Raw genomic sequence first — 24648 nt, 5'->3', positions numbered from 1 at the left:
TGCAATTGCCGTCCTGACGACTGCCTCAACCTGCAAGCTTACCTTGAGAGAACCCTGCACTAGAACTCCCAATTCCCTTTGCTCTTCAGATTTCTGAACTTTCTCCTCATTTAAAAAAAATAGACCATACCTCTATTCTTCATGCCAAAGTGCATGACTACACACTTTTCAACGTTGGAATGCAACTGTCAATCTCCTTCTTCAGCCTCTCCACCTCCTCAATACGACCAGTCCATCTACCTATCTATGTATCGTCTGCAAACTTAGCCAGAGTACACTCAGTTCGATCATCTAGATCATTAACGTAACAAGTAAAATGTTACGATTCCAACACTGAGCCTTGTAGAACACCACTTGTCACCGACTGCCATCCTGAGAAGGACTATTTTATCCCCGCTGTCTGTTTTCTGTCAGACAGGCAAAGTTCCATTCATGCCGCTACCTTACCTCTAACACCACCGGCCCTTATGATATCCAGTCATCTCCTGTGTGACACCTTGTCAAAGGCCTCCTTGAAATCCAGGTGCATAACATCCAGTGGCTGTGCTTGGTCAAACCTGCTCATTTCCTCTTCATATAATTCCAACAGATTTGTCACGCATGACCTTCGCTTGATAAAGTGATTTTGCCCTATTTTACCAAACACTTCCAAGTATTCAGAAATTTCATCCTTCACAATGGATTCCAGGATCATACCCACGACCGAAGTTAAAGCATTAATTGTGGATATGTTTTGTCTTTTTCCTCACTCCCTTGTTACAATGGGGTGTCACGTTAGTGGGTGTCCAGTGCTCTGGGATCGTTCCTTACTCTAGTGATTCCTGAAAGATCACCACTATCCCCCCACACATTCTTCAGCTATCTTCCTTCTTTCTCTGGGATGTAGTCCATCCGGTCCAGGATAATTAACCACCTGCTGGTCATTCCGTTTTTTCTAGCACGCTCTCCATGGTGGTGGCCAGCATACTCAGCTCTGGCCCCTCACTACCTTTAATGTTAAGGTATTACTCGTACCTTCCACCATGACCAAATTTTTCAGTTCCTCGGCCTATTCTTGTTCACCACTACTACCTCTCCAGAATCTTTTTCCAGCAGTCCAATGTTTACTTTTGCCTCTCTTTTGTACTTTATATATTGAAAGAAGCTCTTACAGACTTCCTTTCTATTAGTGGCTAGCTTACCCCCATATTTAATAATCTTCCTCCTTATTTTATACTGTTTGCTCTCCGTTTTGTCTTTGTAAGCTTCCCAATTCTCTGGTTTCCCACAGACACTAGCCACATTATATGCGTTCTTATTTGCTTCTATGCTGTCCCTGATTTCCCTAGTCAGCTATGGTTGCCTCATCCTCTCTCTATCATGCCTCTTTTTCCTCAGAATAAATCTCTGGTGCATCCTGAATTAGTCCAAAAATCTCCTGTCATTACTTGTCCACGGTCTTTCCTTCTGGGCCTGTCTCCCAGTTAATTCTACCCAGCTCCTCTCTCATGCCTCTGTAATTGCCTTTATTCACCTGTAATACCATTACCTCTGATTCTGACTTCTCCATCTGAAATTGCAGAGTAAGTTCAATCGTATTATGATCACTGCCTCTTATGATTTCCTTTATCCAAATCTCCCCTCATCTCGTCTGCCTGCTCAAGCTGCTACAAAAAGCCATATCATAGACATTCCACAAAATCCTTTTCCTGCAAACCACTATCAAACTGAATTCCCAGTCCACCTGCATAATGAAACCCCACATGATCACTGTAACATTGCCTTTCCTACAGATCATTCTCTCTCCTGTGTATCTTGCACCCCAGTTCCTGACTACTGTTTGGCGGCCTGTACATAACTGCAACAGCATTTTTTCAGCTTTTTGATTTGCCAGTTCTACCGACACAGATTCTAGACCATCTGAGATTACTTCATTTCTTCTAATTGATTCAATTCCATTTCTTATGAATGAGACAAATCTGTCTCTCTGCCCATATGGCTATCATTTCGACAGGATGAATATCCTTGAATATTCAGCTCTCACTCCTGATCCTCTTGCAGTGATGTATGACTTCCACGTCATACATGCTAATTTGTGTATGGGGCACAAGCTTATTTGCATTATTTCTTCATTGCATTTCGATATAACAGTTCAGTTCTGTATTTACCGTCCCTCTTCTCATTGTCATTTGCTTGTCCAGCCATTGGTACCTACATGAACCCAGGCCACTGACTCATTCCCCTCCCACTCCAAGTTCTTCTGCACCCCAGATGAAATATACCAAACCCAAGCACCAGGTAGGCAGCACAATCTTCAGGACTCTCATTCCTGGCCACAGAGAATATTCAAGGTTTGTGAGAAGATTTGTAGCTCGTGTGCTCGTTGTTGTGGTTCTGTTTGCCGAGCTGGGAATTTGTGTTGCAGACGTTTCGTCCCCTGTCCAGGTGTCATCCTCAGTGCTTGGGAGCCTCCTGTGAAGCGCTTCTGTGATCTTTCCTCCGGCATTTATAGTGATTTGTATCTGCCGCTTCCGGTTGTCAGTTCCAGCTGTCCGTTGCAATGGCCGGTATATTGGATCCAGGTCGATGTGCTTATTGATTGACTCTGTGGATGAGTGCCATGCATCTCGGAATTCCATGCATCTACATGTCTGGACGCAAAGCAGAAGTGGTAACGCAAAGATTAGAACAAACAGTCTTACCGCAAATTCAACCCAAATTCTGGGTCAGATATGTGGATGAAACCTTTGTAATCATTAAAAACACAGAAATAGAGAACACACACCGGATCATCAACACCACACTCACAGGAATCCGATTCACTAGAGAGGAAGAAAAGGACAACCAACTCCCATTCCTAGATGCGATGGTACAGAAACACCTAACGGAGAATTCGCCACAAATGTATACAGGAAACCCACACACACACAGACCAAGTCCTGAACTACGAAAGCAACCACCCCAACACACACAAAAGAAGTTGCATCAAGACACCTTTCAAAAGGGCCACAACACACTGCAGTACACCAGAACTGCAAAAAGAGGAAGAAGAACACCTATACAATGTATTCCCCATAAACGGATACCCACGCAATTTCATCAACAGATGCCTAAGGAAAAGACAACGGAACGAGGACATGCCACAACCCAAAGGACGAGCCACACTACCATACATCAAGAGCATTTCTGAACTGACAGCCAGACTACTGCGACCACTAGGACTCATAACAGCACACAAACCAACAGCCACTCTCAGACAACAACTCACCAGAACGAAGGACCCGATACCCAGCATGAGCAAAACCAATGTAGTGTGCAATATCCCATGCAAGGACTGCACAAAATACCACATAGGACAAACAGGAAGACAGCTAACGATCCGCATCCATGAACACCAACTAGCCACGATACGACACGACCAGCTATCCTTAGTAGCCACACACGCAGATGACAAGCAACATGAGTTCGACTGGGACAACACTACTATTATAGGACAAGCCAAACAGAGAACAGCCAGGGAATTCCTAGAGGCATGGCACTCACCCACAGATTCAATCAATAAGTACATCGACCTGGACCCAATATACCGGCCACTACAGCGGACAGCCGGAACTGACAACCAGAAGCGGCAGATTCAAACCACTATAAATGCCGGAGGAAAGATCACAGAAGCGCTTCACAAGCGGCTCCCAAGCACTGAGGATGTCACCGAGACAGGGAACGAAACGTCTGCAACACAAATTCCCAGCTCGGCGAACAGAACCACAACAGAGAATATTATCTATGCCTCTCACTATACTACCCGCAATTATCCATAATTGAGCAGCACAGTGAAACAGCAATGCTGCCTCACAGTGATAGGGATTCGTGTTCAATTCCAATCTCTGGAAACTGTCTGTGTGGAATTGGTACATTCTTCCCGTGTCTGCATTGGGAGCATAAACTCTTTTCTCTCTCCACAGTATGTCTCTGTATTTGTTTCGGATTTTTACAATCTACCGTATTTTTTCTTTTATTTGATGGAGAAATGCTGTAAATGTAACAGTTTTTTGGAAAAGCAGCCGTGGTTCGCGGATTCCCCTGGGTGTTTAGGAATGTTGACCGGCCATTTGTCTGAGTGCAGTGTCCCAGGATACTCATTCCATCTCTTTTAGTCCCTCAGTCCATCGTCACTGCATGCAGCCTTTCCTTTGCCACCCCTGGGACTCCCCACACCCCATTGCCTGGCACTGGATACTCCCTTCGCAGGACTGTGCACACAACGACACTGGGCACTTTCTCACCCGCCGGGGATGCTGGGTAAAGACGCTGCCATTGAAAGTAAGAGAATAACTACAATCCAATTTAATATCAAAGCAGAGTAAACAGGCTGAATGACATCATATGCTCTGACATTGTGCAGTCTTCTGTTTATCCTCGTCAATCTGCAAATAAATGGTCCATATGCCTACCTTGTCAATCAGATTTGGTGGAGGTGATATATATCAGATCCTCAGGCCATTGGACTGAGTCCGTGGGCTCCACTTTCCTGGTTAATGAGGTCACACTTACGTTTTTATTGTCACGTCTATCCACTTTATAGAAAAGGCCTTGCTGGAGTAGTGCTGAATTTTGGAGACGCTAGAATATGTCACTTGTGAGTGAGATTAGGAATAGGAAGGTAGAACAGTTAAATACACGGCCAAAGAGCTGGAAGCACTTCTGATATGTTGATCATAGGGATTCCCTACTCGGTAGGATATACCCAAGGAGGACGGGATGGACCTGAACTGGCAGCAATATCTGATATGTGGATCATTGGGATTCCCGGGTTAGTAGGACATACACAAGAAGGACGGGATGGACCTGAACTGGCAGCAATCGCCGATATGTGGATCATTAGGATTCCCAGGTCGGTAGGACCTACACAAGAAGAACAGAATGGATCTGTACTGGCGGCAATCTCCTGGCAGGCAGGTTTGCTATTGTCACTCAGGAGGGTTTAAAATAGTGTGGCACTGGGGAGTGGGAATCAGAGCAGTCGGTCCACAATACAGTGACTGAGGAGGAATTGGAGACTAAAACCAGTGCAGCTAAGACCAACAACAAAGACGCAGAGGGCACTGAACACAATGGGACTGGCAACCTGAAGTGTTATTCGTTTAATGTGAGGAATCTGGCTTGTAGGGACCTGGAGATTGGATGAGCACATATAACTCCAATGTAAACATTACAGAGATTTCGTGAGAGACGGACAAGAGAACAATCAATCCAATGGGTACAGAAATACTTGGTGAATATGCAGTGAGTGGCTGGAGACAGCGGTTAAAGTGAAATAATTATCCAGCACGCTATCGAAATCGGACCATGTGTAATACAATTTACAGATTGAAGTGACAAAGGAGGAAACTGGAATTGCCTGTCTACAATATTTTCTGCTTTACTGAGAGTCTTTTGTAATCTCCTGTCACCGGAAAATAGAGCAGAAAATACTTCAGGGCATCTCAAACCAAATATCAGGTCAGTGTGTGTTGTGTTTGGCTGAAGTGTATTTATTTCAATGCAAGTATTATTATGGGTAAACAGATGAATTTAGAGCCTGAATGGGACTACGATGGGACTACGATGTTGCAAACATTATAGGGACTTGGTTGAGAAAGAGACAGGACTGGCTGCTCAACTTTCCAGGGTTTTGTTATTTTAGATGAAATAGAGGGGTAGCTAAAAGAGGCGGAGGAGTTGCATTACTAATCAGGGAGGTTGTTACATCTGCATTTACGAGGTATGGGAGGGCTCATCTACTGAGGCAACATGAAGAGAGCTCAAGGTATGATGGATGCATGTGTTAGGATTGTACTGTAGTCCCTCCAACAGCCACCGAGAGATTGAGGAACAAATATGTCGGCCGATTATGGAAACGTGTATTAAAAACAGAGTGACTTTAACATCCCCAATATTGACTGGGAATCCCTCAGAGCAAGAGGCTTAGATGGGGTAGCATTTCTTAAGTGCATCCAAGAAAGTTACTTGCAGCGGTATAGGGTTTGTCCAACTTCAGGAGGGGCCATACTGGACCTCGTATTAGAAAATGAGTCTGTCCAGGTGACTGACCATTCAGTCGAAGATCATTTTGGAAACAGTGATCATAATGCCCTCAGGTTTGAGATAGCTACGATCATGGAATAAGTCAGGACCTTGTGGAAGTTAATAAATTGGTGGAAGGCAAATCCGCATCAGGCAGAAGCGAGGGGCTGTTAATTGGGAGGAGCTGCTATCAGGCAAATTCACATTTTGCATGGTGGAACTGTTTATTAAATCCTAATTTCACTAACGTCTGGTGAATGTCCTCCCAACTGCTCGAATGTCAATCTATTTTGTTTGACTAGATATTTACAGGACATTGCATGTCAGAAAACAGGAAGAGATAATGGATGATTGCGTACTGTTTCCTTCGCAGGACCAGCTTGTTTCGCCAGGCACTGGAAGTCTTTATTGTGTGTCAGAGACCTTCAGGATTAATATGGCACAGATGGAGGCAATGTAGCCTTTCATACATCCACAAGCTCTCCAACTGCACTATCCGAAAGCAGACAGAGTTATTAGAGATACAGAAAGAGAGAGAGAGACAGAGAGAGAGAGAGAGAGAGAGAGAATGAAACAGAAAGAAAGAATATGAAGGGAGATCAACAGCGTGGATAGAAAGCGTGGACTGAGTGGGAGAAACTGGTGTTAGAAGAGAGTGAAGCTGGATACATCAGGGGACACCATGTGGAAAATCGACAGAAGATAGAAATTTTATTTTGATATTCCCCTGGACTGAAGTCCTTTGTCTGGTGCCATACACTGTGAACACTGTGCTGATATTGGCTGTCATCCCAGATCATTTATCTCCAATAACATCACAGAGCTAGGTTACTGACAGTTAAACGGAATCCAATAGACCAATTGAATGGTTCCAGGGAGAAGGTAGATTAACTTCAACAGACTGGGCGAACAGCAGCAGGAACTGATGTGTGGGACTGGGCCAGAGAATCTCAGTGACAAAGGGGAAATCAACATCTGAGCTGAGGGCCGAATAATGATTGATAACGTTTGCACAGCACTTCCATGGTTTTGTAACTCACGTTTCAATTTATATAGCTCAAGGTCATGAGTGTATTTTAACAATCATATCTGTTTGTACTTTCCATATTTTGGAATGTACGACAAGTCATTTTGACACTGTATTTTGTGTTGCATAAGCATATTGTATTACTGGGGAAGAAGGGACCTGTTCTAATGGTATGGTCTTCATCTGAATAATGATGGTACCAGAGTCCTAACAAATCACATAACTAGGGCTTCGGTCAGATCTTTCAACAAATGTTTAGGTTTGGGTGGGGTTTCAGTTATAGGGGAAATTAGAAATCTCGAATTCAAAGTGGAGGTAAGAGTGCAGAACGCAGCGGAGTTTATTAAAATCTCCAGGACAGGCACAAATAGGACAGAGTGTAAACAATCAAACTTCAAGCAAACTGGACAGACAAATGAAATTGAGAGAGGCACGGTTAATACAGGACTGAGAGTGTTATAGCTGAATGCATGCCGCATAAGAAATAAGGTAAATGAGCTTGTAGCGCAGATTGAAATTGGCAGAGACGTGCTGAAAGGGGATCAGGATTGACAATATTGAATGGTATGCATCCTACGAAAAGATAGGTTGGTGGGGGAAGTAAGAATGAAAATAAATCAATCATAAGAATCCTGGTCTCCTTTCTATCGGAAGAATGTTGTAAAACTTGAAAGTATTCAGAAAATATTTACAAGGATTGGACTTTTTGAGCTACATAGAGATGTTGAAGAGGCTGGGGCTGTTTGCCCTGGATCATCAGAGGCTGAGAGGTGACCTTATAGCGGTTTAGAAAATCACAAGGGGCATGCATGGGATAAATAGACAAAGTATTTTCCCTGGGGTGGGGGAGAACTAGAGGGCATAGGTTTCGGTTGAGAAGAGAAAGATTTAAAAGGGACCAAAAGATCAAGTTTTGCATGCACAGGGTGGTGTGTGTATGGAAACAACTTTAGGAGGAAGTGGTGGACACTGGTCCGATTACAATATTTAAAAGGAATCTGGATGGGCTTGTAAATAGGAGGGGTACGAAGGATATAGGCCAAATGCTGGCAAATGGGACTAGATTAGTTTGGGTAACCTGGTCGGCATGGACGAGTTGGACCAAAGGATCTGTTTCCATCTCTCTGACTGTACAACTTTCTGTACATAAAGTATGAGATAAAGTAGCGTCAGATGGCACAAAATCAGTGTGGGTAGAATTGAGTATCCCCAAAGTTTGAATAAAGAAACATAGATGGCGTTCTGTTCAGGATTCCAAAAAGTAGCCAGGAGCTGCGGCACAATACACATCAGGAGATAGAAAGGATGCATAGAAAAGGCAAAGTACAGTAGTCATGGGGGATTTCAATACACGGGGGGACTGGGAAAATTAGGTTGGTAGTGGATCGCAAGAAAAAATTTGTGGAGTATCGATAGGGCTTTTTGGAGCAGCTTGTGGTGGAGCCCACTCAGGAACAGGCAATACTGGGTTTAGTGATGTGCAATGAGGCAGACTATTTAAGAGAACTTAAAGTGAAGGAACGCGAAGGAAGCAGTAATCATAATATGATTGAATTTATTCTGCAATTTGAGAGGGAGAAGATAGAATCAGAGGTAATGGTATAGTTAGTGTTCCTAGTGAGTCATTCTCTTTGTCTATTAAACCGGGCTGAACTGTATTTCTGATCAAGTTAGGTAAATTTTGGAAAAGGGGAGGTCAGTGTCTTCACTTCCAATCAAAAATTCCTTTCCTGATAAATTTTACAAAGCAAATTACTATTTATAAATTGCTCACTGATATGCGAGAAGGAACCAGACTGTTCTCAAACTCCATAATCCTTCTAGCCCTGCACAGATCTACATTTCCATACCCTCCCCACTCACCAATCCTGCCCAGTACCACAATTATGATGTCCCACTCTAATCGTCAGCCTCAGTGCAACTTCTGAATAAATTTCTTTATTTGTGCCACTATGAAATCTGGATTCATCCGTTACAAGTCCCTTCTAACCACATGTCCATGACAAGAGAATTGTACTTGAGATGTTTAACTTGTTCTCTCCACAGAATCTGTCAGACAGGAAGATCATTTGTGGTGCTCAAGTCATTGACTCTTCATGTAGAGGTACAGATAATAATCTGTTGATGTCTCATGAAGCAAGTTGATGGAATTTAAAAGAAACCATCATTATTTGTAATAAACAGAAGCTCATCTGCTTGCGTCATGTCCTTTAGTGAAGGCAATAGGTTATCCTTCCTTGGTCAGGTCTCCGTGTAACTGCAAACCCACAGCAATGTGGTTTACTTTTTACTGTCCAATGGAACAGCTGAACCAGCCACTCAGTTCAAGATAGGGATACCATGCTGGTCTGACCAGGGCTTCATATGCCTCGTGAAAAAGAAGAAAAGTAAAGATGACTCCCTCCTACTTCCTGTTTCCCATATTGCTACTACTCATTTCCATAAGGTAGGCTACTATTCCTTATTTTAGGTGTATTCTATCTCATTGGGTCTGTCCCCAAGAGTGATGTCCATCTCGATAGGCACCTCTGGTGCTGGTTTTATTGGCACTGACATACAGATGTAAGGAAGATGTAAATTTCGCATCAGTGGCAATATATAGAGAATGATGCTTTTTACGACATTAGAAAGATGTGGAGACGGCGAAGTGAGGGAAAGTAATTATTGTGGTCATCCCTGAGAGTTTTGATGAGGCAGTATTTGGGGTAATGTCCACAGATTTTCTCTTCTTTATAAGGAATGATCTCCTTACCACAGAGAGAGTTCAAATGAGTTCTACAAAACTAATCCCTGGGAAGATGGTACCATGAGGAGTGAGTGAAGATTAATCTGTCGCACTGTGAGAGAATAAGATGGGATTGCATTGGAACTTCATGGGGATGGACAATCATACATGATGTTCTAAACTGACACTGATACGGTGATAGATCCCACGACCTCTTTTTTTTTTTTACTAACTTTATGAAATTCTAGATACTTTTAGTTCCTCTGAGAAAATTCCCCCAAACCACCCCCCATTCCCCATATCAACGAGAGAGCAGAAAATCCAGACTTTGAATAAAAACTCCACATAATAATATAATTTGGTGCACTGAACGTCATGTTATTCACAATCCCAACATCAGGCACAATACCTTCAATCTAAAACAGTTAACAATTCCCACCAGTTTCTGATCCCCATGGAGAACCTTGGTCTCCCTTTTCGGAGATGGAAGATGTCTCCTTGAGACATGAAAGAAAACATCTCGCTTCCCTCCTCACTGCCAGCAAATCACTTTAAAGTAGCAATTATTCCACAGACTATGGAGCCACGATGAACATCATGATCTACTCCTGTGATTTGTCATATTGGAGCATCAGTGACATCCTCCTGTTCCTGTATAAGCTTTTACGAGGCTGAATGGCCTCTTCCTAGTCCCGTGGAACAGTTTCGAGAGACTGTTTGGGCTCCACCTGTTCCTGTTCATCAGTTCGATGTGCTGACCAGACCCCTCCTCTTCCGATATAACAGGCAGGAATATTGAACGTATTGCCACTCTTCCTGTTCAGTAGATTTGATGGGCTGAATGCTAGCTCATATTCGTGTGTAACCAGCTTGAGATGCTGAATGAGCTCCTCTTTTAACTATGGAAATGTGCAATGCCTGGCCCTGCTATTACATAAATTTTACCGACACTTTAACAGCACAAACTGGAATGCTGTCCGGGTCATGTTGCACATGGACATCGACTGCTTCAGGAGCTGAGGGGGGAAAATGTTCTGAAAATTGTGTGATCTTCAATGATCATCCCCATTTCTGATGTAATGATGGGGAAGGACATTTATGACGCAGCTGAAGGTGATTGTGTCGAGGAAGCCACTCTGAGGATCTACTGTAGGGATGTCCCGGGACTAAAAGGATTGATGTCCCCCAACCATGAGCATCTTTCGCTGTGCGATGGATGACCCCCAGTGAAGAGATTGTGGCTTATTCCTATTAAATTTAATTTAGTCAACGTTTCTTGATACCATCCTGAGTCAACTCCTGCCTTGATATCAGTGTCTGTCACTCTTACATGAGCTGCTGTGTTCACCTCTTTTGAACATACAAATAGGTTATTGTGTTTGTTTGGGGAGTGCAACCTTCTCACAGAGGATAGTGAATGTCAGAAATTATATGGTCAAGAGAGTTCGTGGAGCTATATCACTGAAAGTATTTACAGAGGATTTAGGTGGGGTTTTGACCTGCCATAGAATTGAGGGATGCGCAGAATTGGGAAATAAAGCAGAGTTGATAACAACAGTGGATCATCCATAATATTATACAATGGCACGATAGGCCTGACCATCCGAATTACCATCCGTTCCTGTTCCTTATGCTCTCATATTCTGTAATTTGGAAGGTAATGATTGTAATTTCCCTGAACATTCCGTTATTGGATGTTGCAGTTAGAGAGAGCAAAGCATTTTATGAGTCATCTCAGGGTGAGGTATGGGGACTGTATTCACAGTGAATTTGGGTCTACACCATGACCAACAAATGAAGCACAAGTTGCAAAGAGGAGACACTCTATTAATAGACTAGTGGTGTCTTTTGAGACCAGCCTGGGCTTTGAATTAACATTATTCAACCCACGCCAAATTTTGTGTGACAATTGTGAGGGACAGAAGGAGATCCTGTATTACTGTGGACCAGGTATTTCGAGCAATTGGCCTCTGTCTACTCCTGTGCAGGAGCTGTAAGGGGCTGAATGGAATATAGGAGCATCGAACTGAGGATTAGGAGTGGGCCATTAGACACTTTTGCTTTGCTCTGCCACGCACTAAGATCGTCGCTGATCTGATTGTGGACTCAGCAATACTTCTTCTGCACGTGCACCATTTTCATACATTCACTTACCTATCAAATATTTAACAGACACAACTTTGAATAAATGTAAACATCCAGGCACCACAAACTTCTGGGGAAGGGAACTCCCACTTGAACAGACCTTTTAGAATTTGTCATTCGTGCTCCAATCAATACTGCAGGGTCAGTGTTTCTTTTTGCAGTCACACAGCTCCACTGTTTACAACAAATTTCAAAGGTTAGTGATATGGCAAATGATATAAATATCAGCCTGGCACATCTTCTAGAATAATGTGAAACACACACATAAAGCTTTCCAGAGTTTCATAATAGTTGAACTCATAACAGATGATAGACTGTCCCAAACGTTATTCGGTCCTCTGAAGTCATTAGATTGGATTTCCTCCAGTGTGGAAGCAGGCCCTTCAGCCCAACAAGTCCACACCGACCCTCCCAAGATTAACGCACCCAGTCCCATTTCCTTCTAGCTAATGCACCGAACACTATGGGCAATTTAACACGGCTAATTCACCTGACCTGCACATTTTTGGACCTGTGGGAAGAAACTGCAGCACCCAGAGGAAACCCACGCAGACACGGAGAGAATATGCAAACTCGACACAGACAGTCGCCCGAGGCTGGAATCAAACCTAGAACCCTAATGCTGGGAGGCAGCGGTGCTAACCACTGAGCCAACGTGCTGCCCATTCTGCGCAGCCAAGCTACTTGTGATGTGATTTCTCCCCAGAATAGTTGGACTTAGCTGAATGCCCTTTGCTTCAGACAGTAGAGAGATTCCAATGAATCTCTCAACAGGAATACTCCACGACTCATCAGGTAGATGTGAGTCAGAGATTTACTGTTGCCAGTTGGAACAAAAGAAGACAGAGGGATCAATCGGTTGCAGCTTCTCAGGCAGGGAGCATTGTTCTCCCTCTCTGTGTTGAACCATGCAATCATGTCAACTGAACACCAAACTGGACCGCGTCCGCTCGTCGTGAACATTCTCTGGAATGGATCATAATGGACGATATGCAAGTGCATCATTGCTGCTGTAATACACAGTTCCTTTCAATAGCAAAAGGGAAAATTCCTGCTTTATAATTTGATGATATTTTGGTATGCATACACTTAATTTTCATAATATCTGTGCTAAAATCAGTACATTTTATTCTTAAAATTTATTCCATAGTTTTTGTCTCCCTGAGAAGAGAAAATGTGCATCCAGCTGATTTTTCTCAAAATCGTGCATGCTTCTAAAGGATTTCTCATCTAAGACCAAAACTGATAATGTTTCAAAACAAAAGGCCTTCATTCCAGGAAAGTGTGAACAAAACATTGTTGATAAGCTTCTAAAACATTTTTTTAGGTTAAGGGATCAAAACTGCACAAAATGTGCCAGATGTGGTCTTAGCAACGCCCTGAACAGTGATGCTGGAAAACCACAACAGGTTAAGCACACCCAACGAACAGGAGACTCGATGTTTCGGGCATTTTCCTGATGAAGGACTTATACCGGTAATGCCAATTTTCCTGCTCCTCGGACGCTGCCTGATTGGCTGTGCTTTTCGAGCCTCACACTTGTCGACTCTGATCTCCAGCAACTGCATTCCTCACTTTTACCGGTACCGATGCAGTAAAACATTTCTGATTAAACCTGGTACCCTTTGCCAGAAACACAATCATTCCACTTACTTCCAAATCACTTACAGCAAGTGCAGAGTAACTACATATGATTCGTGGACCAGGATCATGAATACCGTCTGTGTCACAGAGTTCTGCAATCTCTTTCCACTTAAATTGTTTACCATTGTTTTATCCTTCCATCCAAAATAGACAACTCACATTATGCTATATCTGGTGAAGGTTTGCTCACTAACCTCCCTTTGCCTATATCACATTGATCACACACGACCTCCATTTGATGACATACTGGATGACCAGCTTGGTGTTTAAGCTAATTGGGCTTTGATATATTCAGCCCCTTCTTCCAGATCTTTTGTCCAGGTACTGATCGTTGATGATCCCATAGTGATCTCTGAGGCACTCCACCAGTTCCAGCGTTGTCATGTGAAAATAAGCATTTATCGCTACTCTCTATTTCCTGTTAGCAACAGCTTCCTGTGTAACAGCTAAGATGTTTACATGGCGTCCTGTGCAGTAAAATGTACTCCATGAGCTAAAATGATTAGTTCTATTTTCCTCTGTAACTCGTTAAATAGGCAGAATGGTCTCCTCCAGTCTCATGGTAACGATAATGACTGGCTGAATGAGATGCTGCCCTAACTTTGCCACAGCTTCTAGGGTGGATGGAGGGCACAATACATAGGGTAGTGACAGCAGTATATCCCTGTAACAGCATCGATGGTGGATTGAGGGAATAACACATTGGGTAGGCCAGCAGTATATTTCTGTAACCACATCGAAGGATAGCTTGAGGGAACGACACCTGGGGTAGGGGCAGCAGTATGTCTCTGCAACAGCATCGAGCGTGGATTACGAGAACAACATATGGCGTAGGGACAGCAGCATGTGTCTGTAACAGCCTCGAGGGTGGATTGAGGGAACAACACATGGGATAGGGGCAGCAGTTGTCAATTCGGCGCTACCAAACTGAATGCTCATGACTGATCCGTTTGTGTTTGACCATCCGTCTCCTGTCTGTTCCCAATAAATATTGATTCTCCTGTCCAGCAAAGATCAGTCGAGCTCAGCCTTGAATATTTTTAAAAACCGAGTCTTGACTGCTCCCTGAGGTCAGGACCCTACAGATAATACAACATTAAATTGAAAGGGGCTACCTTATTTCAGTGTAGGACCTGTTATTTTAAACTGTGTAAACCTAACATGAAACCGCCACCTCTTTTGAAACACAAGGACAGAATAATTATGCATAGATATAAACCATTCAGCCCTCTAAACCTGTCCAATTGTACCACTGTCCCTTTTCAATCAAATATGTAGTAAACTCATTCTCTGCTCATGCCCCAGGAAGAGAATAACTGATAGCATGACACCACATGAGCATTAAATACGCAGAATTAGGCCATTCGGCCCATCGACTGTGAATGCCATTTAATACTGACTTAGAGATTTCTCAACATCATTCTCCTGCCTACACTCTGTTACTCTTGACATGCTTACTCATCAAAAACCTATCTATCTCTGTCTTATAAGCAGTAGTGTCCGTGTCTCTGTGCGTCCATGTGTGCACTTGTGTGTGTTTGTTCATGTGTCTATGTGTTTGCGTATTTATGTGCTGCCATCGGTTCATCTGTGTATTAGCCTGCGCGTTTTACTTGTGCTTGCGTCTATTTGTGAGCGACTGTCTATGTCTCCGTATACCACTCCTTGTGTGCGGTTCTATCTCCGTGTATGTACTGTTAGTGTCAGTATATTAGCGTGTTTACATATGTCTCTGAATATTTTTGTGTCTGTATCTCTCTGCAGTGAGATATTTTTTATTTCGTGAGGGAGAAAATTATGAGAACAGACAGAATGATTAAAGTGCGAATTACCCTTCATTGAACATTGATTTTTACTCAGTGGAGGGACATGGATGTCATGGAATCTCCATACGACACGTCCTGGTCCACTCCGGCTCATAAACAGGGTCCTTCCCACATGGCGGGGGGGTGGGAGGGTGGGGGGGGGGGTGGATGATGAATCAGATATCGGGTGCTCCACTATCTGGCTTGGCCCTTTCTCATCTATTACAGTCCGTTTCTCCTGGAATGGGAGAAAAGGGGGAGGGAGTGATGGTGGGAGTGTGTGGTCCTGCTGTTAGTGTTGGTGTAGGTAGAGGGGGAGCGGGAATGGTGAAGTGTCCGGAGAGAGTGTTGTATCCATGCAGTGTTATTAATGTTGGGGGTATAGTGGAGGGAGAGAGAGCACGCGGGGTGGGAGGTAAGGGGGCGAAGGTGCTGAATTCAATAGTGACAGTGTGAGTGCGTGAGCCTTATTTGGAGATAGAGTGCGAGCCTTGTTAGGCGGTAGATGCTATAACAGGTAGTGAGTGTGAGGGAGCAAAGAGAGTACGGTGACAGCTAACCTGACAGAGCGGGGAGGATATTGATGCTTGTCCTGAGATGCTGGTAATTTCTTCAGATCATGTCAGCGTCAAGGTGGCCCTCCCCGAATGTCTTGTCCAAGTCTATCAGTAATAACGCCACAGACCCTGTCTCTCAGATTCCACAGAATCAGTTTGGGTGGATCTTACAAATAGGAAGGAGAAGCAAACATTGGCGTATTATGTATCTAAACCAATGCTCTCGTGCAAATTTTATGCATTATATGCTCTGGAAATTAGAGATGCAAATATTATGGGTGCTGCAGTATTACTGCATGATCTCAAATTGCATCTAAACCGCGTTAACTAAGTAACTGCTAATGCTGTGAAAAATAAATTCCATAAACATATAACAAGTTGGATGAAGAGTATGTTGTGACTCAAACAAGACAGCAGGTAATTTTAGATTTGGTGTTGTGTGGTCAGAAGGGCCCATTAATAACCTTGCACTGAGGACTAGAGGCGTTAATATGTTGTATTATACACGGCGCCTGCATGCAGTATAAAATATTTGAACATGAAGTGGTAGACACGCAATGGTTGTTAGAGTCATAGAATCATGGAGCCCTGCAGCATGGATACAGGCCCTTTGGACAAAAGTGGTCCGTGGCGATCAAAATGCCCATCCTTATAATTCCATTTCCCTGCCTTTGCCCCTTATTCTTCTAAATCTTTCCTATCCACGTATTTGTCTAAAAGCCTATTGAATGTTGTTAATGTACATGCCTCAACCAAACCACTGTCTGCTAACTCCATATGTGTACCAACCTCTGCGTAAAAAAAGTTGGCGCTCAGATTCTTTTTATTCTTTCACCTCTAACCTGATGTTCTCGAGTCCTTGATTCCCAAAACTGGGAACAAGAATGAGCGCATTCACCTTTTCCACACATCTCGTGATCTTATACATTTCTATACGAATTCCCCTCAGTTTCTTACACTCAAAAGAAAATGTTCTGGCCGGTTCAAATACTCCCTACAACTGAGACTGTCGAGTACTGGCAACATCCTTGTAAATTTCTTCTGTCCACTTTCCAGTTTAATCACATCCTTCCTACGGCAAAGTGAACAAAACCGAACACAATACTTCAAGTGCATGCCTCACCAGCGTCCTGTCCAACTGCAATATAACTCGCCATCTTCTATACTCAATGCCCTGACTGATGAAGGCCAGTGTGCCAAAAGCCCTTTTCACTGCCCCGTCTACGTGCAACTAATTTCAGAGAACCAGGGATCTGAGCTCCAAGGTCTCTCTGTTCCACTACACTCCTTCAGAATTTAACATTCACCACGAAACTCCAACCTGGATTTGACTTTCCAAAATGCAACGCCCCACAGGGGCGGCACGGTGGCACAGTGGTTAGCACTGCTGCCTCACAGTGCCAGAGACCCGCGTTCAATTCCGAAAGGCCTGTTTCCACACTGTAATCTAATCTAATCTAATCACATATGACTATATTAATCTCAATTTCTCGGCCCACTTCCCCAGCTGATAAAGGGCCTGCTGCAATTTCTGATAACCTTTCTTACTGTTCACAGTACTGCCTATTTTATTGTCATCAGCCTAATTACTAATCATGCTTTGCACATTCTTATGCAAATCATTGATATAGATAACAAGCAGTAATAGGCGCAGCACCGACCCCTTAGACACTCCACTAGGCACAGGCCTCAATGCCAACAAGCAACATTCCAGTATTAGCCTCTGCTTTCTACCATCAAGCCAATTGATTATCCAAGTTGCAAGATCCCGCTGAATTCCATGCTATCGAACCTTTCAGAGCAGCCGATCATGCGGAAACTTATCAAAGGCCTTTATGAAATCTGGATAGACGACATCTACCACCCTACCATCATCAACATTCCATGTCACTTCCTCAAAAGAACGCTAAAGAATTGTGAGCTATGATATCCTATGCACAAAGCAGTACTCACTGCTCCTTATGAAACCGTGTCTTTTCAAATGCATGTATATGTTATCTCTCAGAATCTTCTCAAGGAAATTGCATGTCACAGTTGTTAAGCTAACTGGTCTATAGTTCACAGGTTCTTCTTCGCAGCCCTCCTTAAGCAAGGGCACAACGTTCACGACCCTCTAGTCTTCCGGGACCTCCCCCCGTGGCCAGCGATGATGCAAAATGATCAGCCAGGACCCCTGCAATATCTTTTCTCGCCTCTTGCCGTGCCCTTGGATACACCTGGTCAGGACCAGGAGATCTATAGAAATACTGCAATGACTGGAAAATATGTCTACTCCTTTGGTAGAATCACCAAAGAAAGTGCAAGTGACTTAATGAAGAATAACATAATAAATGAAAGATTGTATTTATTATAGGAAGTGAGTTCAGAAGAATTTTAGACATTGTGGAAAGCGGAGAATTCTCAGAAATTTGTTTATGTGGAGTTTGCATATTTTCTTCGTGTCTGCTTGGGTTGCCTCCAGGTGCTCCAGTTTCTGCCCACAGTCAAAGATTTACGGGTTAGGTGAATTGGCCATGCTTATTTGCCGAAAGTGTTGTGGGATGTGAAGATCAAGTGCATCAGACGCAAAATGTAGAATTGGACGGGAATGGGTCTTGGTGGTTACTCTTCGAAGGGGCAGGGTGGATTTGTTGGGCCCAAGGGCCTTTTCCACACTGTAGGCATTTAATGATTCTGTGAAAGAAGAACACAAAGACGACATAAATCTACAATCTGTATTTCAAAGGAAACAAAATAAAAGCAAGATCAAATGTGGAATTTTGTAATCGGGAGAGGAGAGGTTATTGTGGAGAACAGGGAAATGGCCAAGAAAGTAACCAGTTTCTTTGCATCTGTCATCACGGAGGAAGATCCGAAAATCGCTGAGAAATACCAAGTGATCACATGGAACTTGTGGATCTGAAGGCATAAAGTCAATCATATCAGTAACAAGGTAGTAGTTGAAGGCTGGCTTAATAGTATTGTGGCTGGATTGAGCATTGCTAAGCCTGACAAGCCAGTTGTACTTCGTGTCAAAATATTAGAAATAAATCAGCAATAGATGCATTAATTGTGCTGTCGATGACTGTTTTATTTTCCCGTATATTCTGCAGAGGCTGGAAGTTAGTAAATGTGTTCCAAGCATTGTAGATGAATGGAAGGGATTCAAGCATCTGCAAAGGGAAGAAGAGATAGTGTGGAGAAATGCAGACCAATTAACTTGACATCTGTAGGGAAACTGAAGGAATTTATTATATAGGATGTGATATTGGATATTTCGAAATTAACAGCAACATTGGAGAGAATCAGTTTGCACTGACAGAGTCTGACAGAGTCTCCATCCTTGACAAACTTCAGAATGATATGAACTTGTTTATTGCAACATAGAAATGGCATATTTCGATTTTCAGAAGGCTTTTTTATAAGAACTCATGCAGTGAATTCATAAATAAAGTAATGTGAATGGTAATTGGAGGAATATATAGAAGTGGGAAGTTAAAGTCAGGTTCGCCTTCATTTAAGAGAATCAGAACATAGTTGGAAGGTCATGTTGAAGCAGTTTCACAGCTTGCTAATGAAACTGTACATAGAGTATTGAGTCCAGTGTTGGTGACCCAATCTGAGAAAGAATATACTGAGCACGGAAGGTGTGCAATGGGCATTCTCCAGATTAATTTCTCAGATGGCGAGATTGCCTGATGTGGAAACTCGGTCTGTGTTCTTTCGTGTTTCAAAGAATGAGAGATGATCATAGTGAAATTTAGAAAAGTCACTAAACATATGACAAAGTGGAAATAAACAGGATTTTTATCTGGTTGCCTACTCTACGCTTAAGGCAAATAATGGCAGGTAAAGGATGGACCATTTCAGACTGCAAAAAGAAGGCAATTATTCATTTGAAGGGGACTGACGAACACAGCGACATGGAAACCTGCTGGCAGGACAAGATTAGGGAGAATCCCTAGATATTCTACAGGTACGTCAAGTGGAACAGACTAACCAGGGAAAAGGTAGGACTCATTAGTGACTTGCGAAGTTGCATCCAAATCAACTTAGTGGTAGGAGACAGAAGGTCTGCTGGTTGAAGTCTGTTTGTTTGACTGGAGATCAGTATCCAATCGTGTACCACAGTGATCAGTCCTGTGTCCCATATTATTTGTGATTCGGAGATGCCAGTGATGGACTGGCTTGGGCAAAGTTTAAAAATTACAGAACACTAGATGATAGTCCAACAGTGTATTTGGAGACACGACCTTTGGAAGAGCATGATCACGTGATGAGGAAGCAGCGCGCGAAAGCTACAGCGTGCGAATAAAACCTGGTGTTGTGTGATTTATAACCTTATTATTTGTAGTATTCATAAATGATGCAGCTGTGAATATGAAGGGGGTTGCGGTGAGTGTGATAAATCAGTTTGCGTTTGACACCAAGTTTGGCTGGTTGGTTGGCAGTGAGGAGAAAGGCCTTATATTATAGGAAGTTACAGATGGAATGATCAAATGGTTGGATCAATGGTGGAATGTAACCCTGATAAATATGCGGTGATGTACTTTGGAAGAAGGAACCAGACAGGGGAGGACTCAATGAATAGCAGCACACTAGGAAGCTCAGAGGGTGCTTCTCCACATATCCCTGAATGTGATTAAACAGGTTAATGCACAAGTTGACAAAGCGTAACGTCCATAAACATAGCCTTTATTCATGGATGCGCAGATTATAAGAGCTATGTGGGACTTTGGTTAGGCCAAATGGAATACTATGTACAGTTCTGGGAATCACATTACAGGACGTATGTGATTGCACTGGAGAGGGTGCAGTGGAGATTCACCAGGATGTTCCCTTGGATGGAGTAGATCAGCTCGGGTTGTTTACTTTGAAACAGAGAAGGCTGAGAGGGACGTGCTTCAGAAGGATAAGATTAGCAGGGGCATGGACAGGATGGATAGACAGCAGTTGTTCCTTTCAGTCAAAGGGCGAAGAACAAGGGAGCACCATTTTAAAGTGAAAGGTTTGATGTTTAGTGAGGATTTGAGGATTGGGTTTCATCCAGAGGCTGTTGGAGTCACTTCCTGAGAGGTCAGTTGGCACAGGTAACCCCACAACCGTCCATAAATACATGGTCGTGCCCTTGAAGTGCCATAACATACATGGTTATGGGCATCGTATCGGAAAGTGGGACGAATGTAGATCGTGCTGTATTTCTGACAGTACAGAGCCAGTATGGGTTGGACGGTCAATCATTGAGCAGCATAAGACAGGAATTGATGAGTTTCTGAAGAATGCATTAACTCGGGTTATAAAAGTGAACTTGTCTCCATGAGCTAGAACAGGGAAAGCTAAAACTGTCTAATGCACTGCTCCCTTCCTGATGTTTCTGTGCAGTGTGCGGGAAAGCTCTGTCATTGTTGTCACAAGCTCTTAAACATTAGGAAGGCAGCATCTGTCTGGTTGAAAGGACTGTGTTTCCCGTTCCCTTTTCCAAAGCTCGTTGCCGGTGTTCAGTCTGGTTTTATCCTTTAAGAACTCAGAGGAATTTGATACAATTGAGTGTCTTGCTTGGCCGTTCCAGAGACCATTGCAGAGTTTATCACATGCCTGTTTGTCAGGAGACACTTGTAGGCCAGACCAGGAAGCACGGGAGATTCACTTTCTGAAAGGACATTGGGGAAGGAACAGATGTTTACAATGGACATTAGATTCAAGGTCAATATTACTGGCACCAGATCTTATGTCTGGATATTTTGTTAATTGTTTTTAACTTCCACCAGCTGCCAGAGATTTATTCTGGCCTGGATCAATAATCCAGTTTGCACAACAGCACCGTCTCCACATGGGGACCTATCGGAAACCAGACTGAGCACATTATTTCTGTGCTGCTTGACAGCTCTGTCAAAAAGAACTCCCACCAGTGCGACTATCGCGACGGGACTGAGGGCGTGGTAAATGGTCAGACTGTAGTCATTCCCTTGTTATGGGACTGGATATAGTTGAGGAACTTTCCACGTGGCTATGCAGATGTCAGAGTTGGAGCTGGAATGAAACAGCTTCCCCAGTGACAAGACTTGTTGTGCAGCACAATCTTCACTCCTATTGCAAGAATGGTGTCCGAGCCCATTACCTTTGTAATATCTACTGTGTTCAGCTGTTTCTTCGTGTCACGTGCAGCGAATCGAATTGGTTGAAGACTGGCATCTGTGATTCTGTGGGCATCATGAGGAGGGTGAGGTAGATTATCGACTCAACACTTTTGGCTGAGGATGGTGCAGATACTACATCCTTGTCTTTTACACTGATGTACAGGGCTGGGAATATTTATAGAGTCCTCTCCTCCAGTAAGTTGTTTATTAGTCCATCGAAATTGATGACCGGTTGTGACTTGACTGCAGAGTTTCGATCTTATCTGTTTGTTTTGGGATTATTTCCCCCTCTCCACCAGATGGTAGTTCTGCTGTTTATAATGTAACAAGTCAAGTGCTGCAGCATTAATGGATTGTCATCAGGTTTAGATACACATGGTTCTTACTCTGTCATGTTCACCCAAACTCGTCACTGAACCATCACACAGCTTGATGATCATGGTAGAGTCATGGATTATCCTGGGGAAAAGCTTTGGATTGTGATTGAACGCAATTTTGCTGCGGCTGCTGCTGTGATCTACAGCATCACAAGATAACCCAGTGTGAGCTGCAATATCTGCAAATCAATTCTCCTGACCTTCCCCCAGTTCACACCGAGCCCTGTACTCAGTGACCTAACATGGTTTCTGATCTGCGAACACATCCAGTTTCATAATCTCATTCTGATGAGGGTCTCACCCTGATGTCACGCCTCCAATTTGTTACATTACTCCGATACTTTAACATATTAATCTGAATCGTTTCTTTTCCCATAATACCGTCTCCTGTGTTTGAAGTGAATGTTTTTTCCTCTGTTATTCTCCCTGACCATGATTAAGACCTCTGTCGTGTCAGTGATGCCAGCCCTATGTTGTTTCAGAGCCAATGAACTTGTGTACTTTGCGTTTTTATTCACTTCCCAATGTACGGAGCTCTGTACCGGACAGGGCGTTTGAGAAGATTCGTCACACGTCTTTGGAAAGTTCAAAAACAGAAATTGCTGAAGAAACTAAGCAGGTCTGGCTGCATCTTGTGGAGTGAAAGCTGCGTTCATCTTTCGGGTCCAGTGACCCTTCGACAAAGCTCCCACTTCCTAGAGCAATTTGTGCATTTTTATTTCCAGTATTCATAGTTATTTGTTTAATTGAAAATTTGTGCTGGCCTATTCATTTCTGGAGAAACAAAGCAGGTCTGGCAGCATCTACAGAGGCAGAGAAATAGAATTAGCGTTTCTAGTCCAGTCTGACACTTCCTCAGAACTGAAATTATTGGAAACTAGGCATTTAAGTTCCTTGCCAGAGGTGGGGAGGATAGGTGACAGGGTAAGAGGGTGTGACAACCGAAAAACCGGCTTTAAGCAGTGGTGAATGAGAAGATGATATAAAATGAGTTCAAATTAAGATGTGAATGGGGGAAAGGGGTTCTCTCTATTGAGTACAAGATAAAGAAGACACAACCACAAAAGATCATAGGGAGGCCAGGAGGGAGAATGTTGAACATGTGGTATTATATAGATCTGGCCAGAGATACATTTTCACTGTAGAGATCATCATTGCCGTCAGATAAAAGAATTCATGTGCTTGACGGCTTATTGGCACTAGTAATATTTTCATGCTGCCTCAGTATTGGAACATAAAGAAGAAAACAAATAACAGTATTAAGTTTGGGATGAGTGCTGTTTACCTGTCACTTTTAACATTGCTTCAAATTTGCAGGGCTGATCTTTAAATGCTTGTTCTTGAAGTTAGTATCAGATGGAGTGGAGGAGGTTGAGGGATGACATTATAGAAATTTACAAAATCAGGGGAGGCATGAAAAGCTAAGGTCTATTGCACAGGATAGGAAAATTAAATCATAGAACCATAGGTTTATGGTGGAATAGGGAAGATTTAAAAGGGAGGAAGAGGGATTTTATTTTACACAGAGGGTGACGTGTTTATGGAATGCGCTGCCAGAGGAAGACTGGCAGATGCAAGTATGGATCCAACATTTGAAATACATTAGGACGAACATATGAATGTGAACCGTTTAGATGCATATGTGCCAAATGCAAGCAGATGGGAATAGTTTAGTTTGGAAAACCTGGCCAGCGTGGACAAGTTGGACAAAAGACTGTGTTTGTGTGTGATATGGCGGTATGAATATAGAAATCAAAGAAAAAGGAAGAAAAAATGTGATGCAAGCAAATTGGCAAGAAATATAAAAACAAGCGGCACGGGCTTTTCCATGTATGTAAGAAGAGTTAAAGAGGTGTGTGTGATCTTTGGTAGAAAGGAAGTCAGGAAAGTATATTCAGGACATTTGAAGTGTGTGAATGGGGAACTGGATACAGGGAGCAGAAAGGTAATTTAAAGCAGCATTTTACATCGTTCCTCACAGGTAAAGGTGCTGTAAATATTTCAATGGTATAAACAAAATGGTAATAGGAGGGAAGATCTAGAACTGTCTCGAACAAAAGGAACAATATATTTCTCAAACAGATAAGACCAATGGTAAACAGGTCATCAGCAATTCATAGCTGGTTTTAAGAGAAATGGTCACAAAGTGGCTGGTGGCACTGTGTAAAATATTCCATAACTCTCTGGATTAAAGGAGTGTTCTAATGAAA

Source organism: Chiloscyllium plagiosum, unplaced genomic scaffold, assembly GCF_037043375.1.
Source record: "Chiloscyllium plagiosum isolate Xiang-an unplaced genomic scaffold, Cpla_swu_hap1 HiC_scaffold_46, whole genome shotgun sequence".
NCBI lineage: Eukaryota > Metazoa > Chordata > Chondrichthyes > Orectolobiformes > Hemiscylliidae > Chiloscyllium > Chiloscyllium plagiosum.
The sequence above is the reverse complement of the archived record's forward strand: the minus strand, read 5'-3'. Positions refer to the sequence as shown.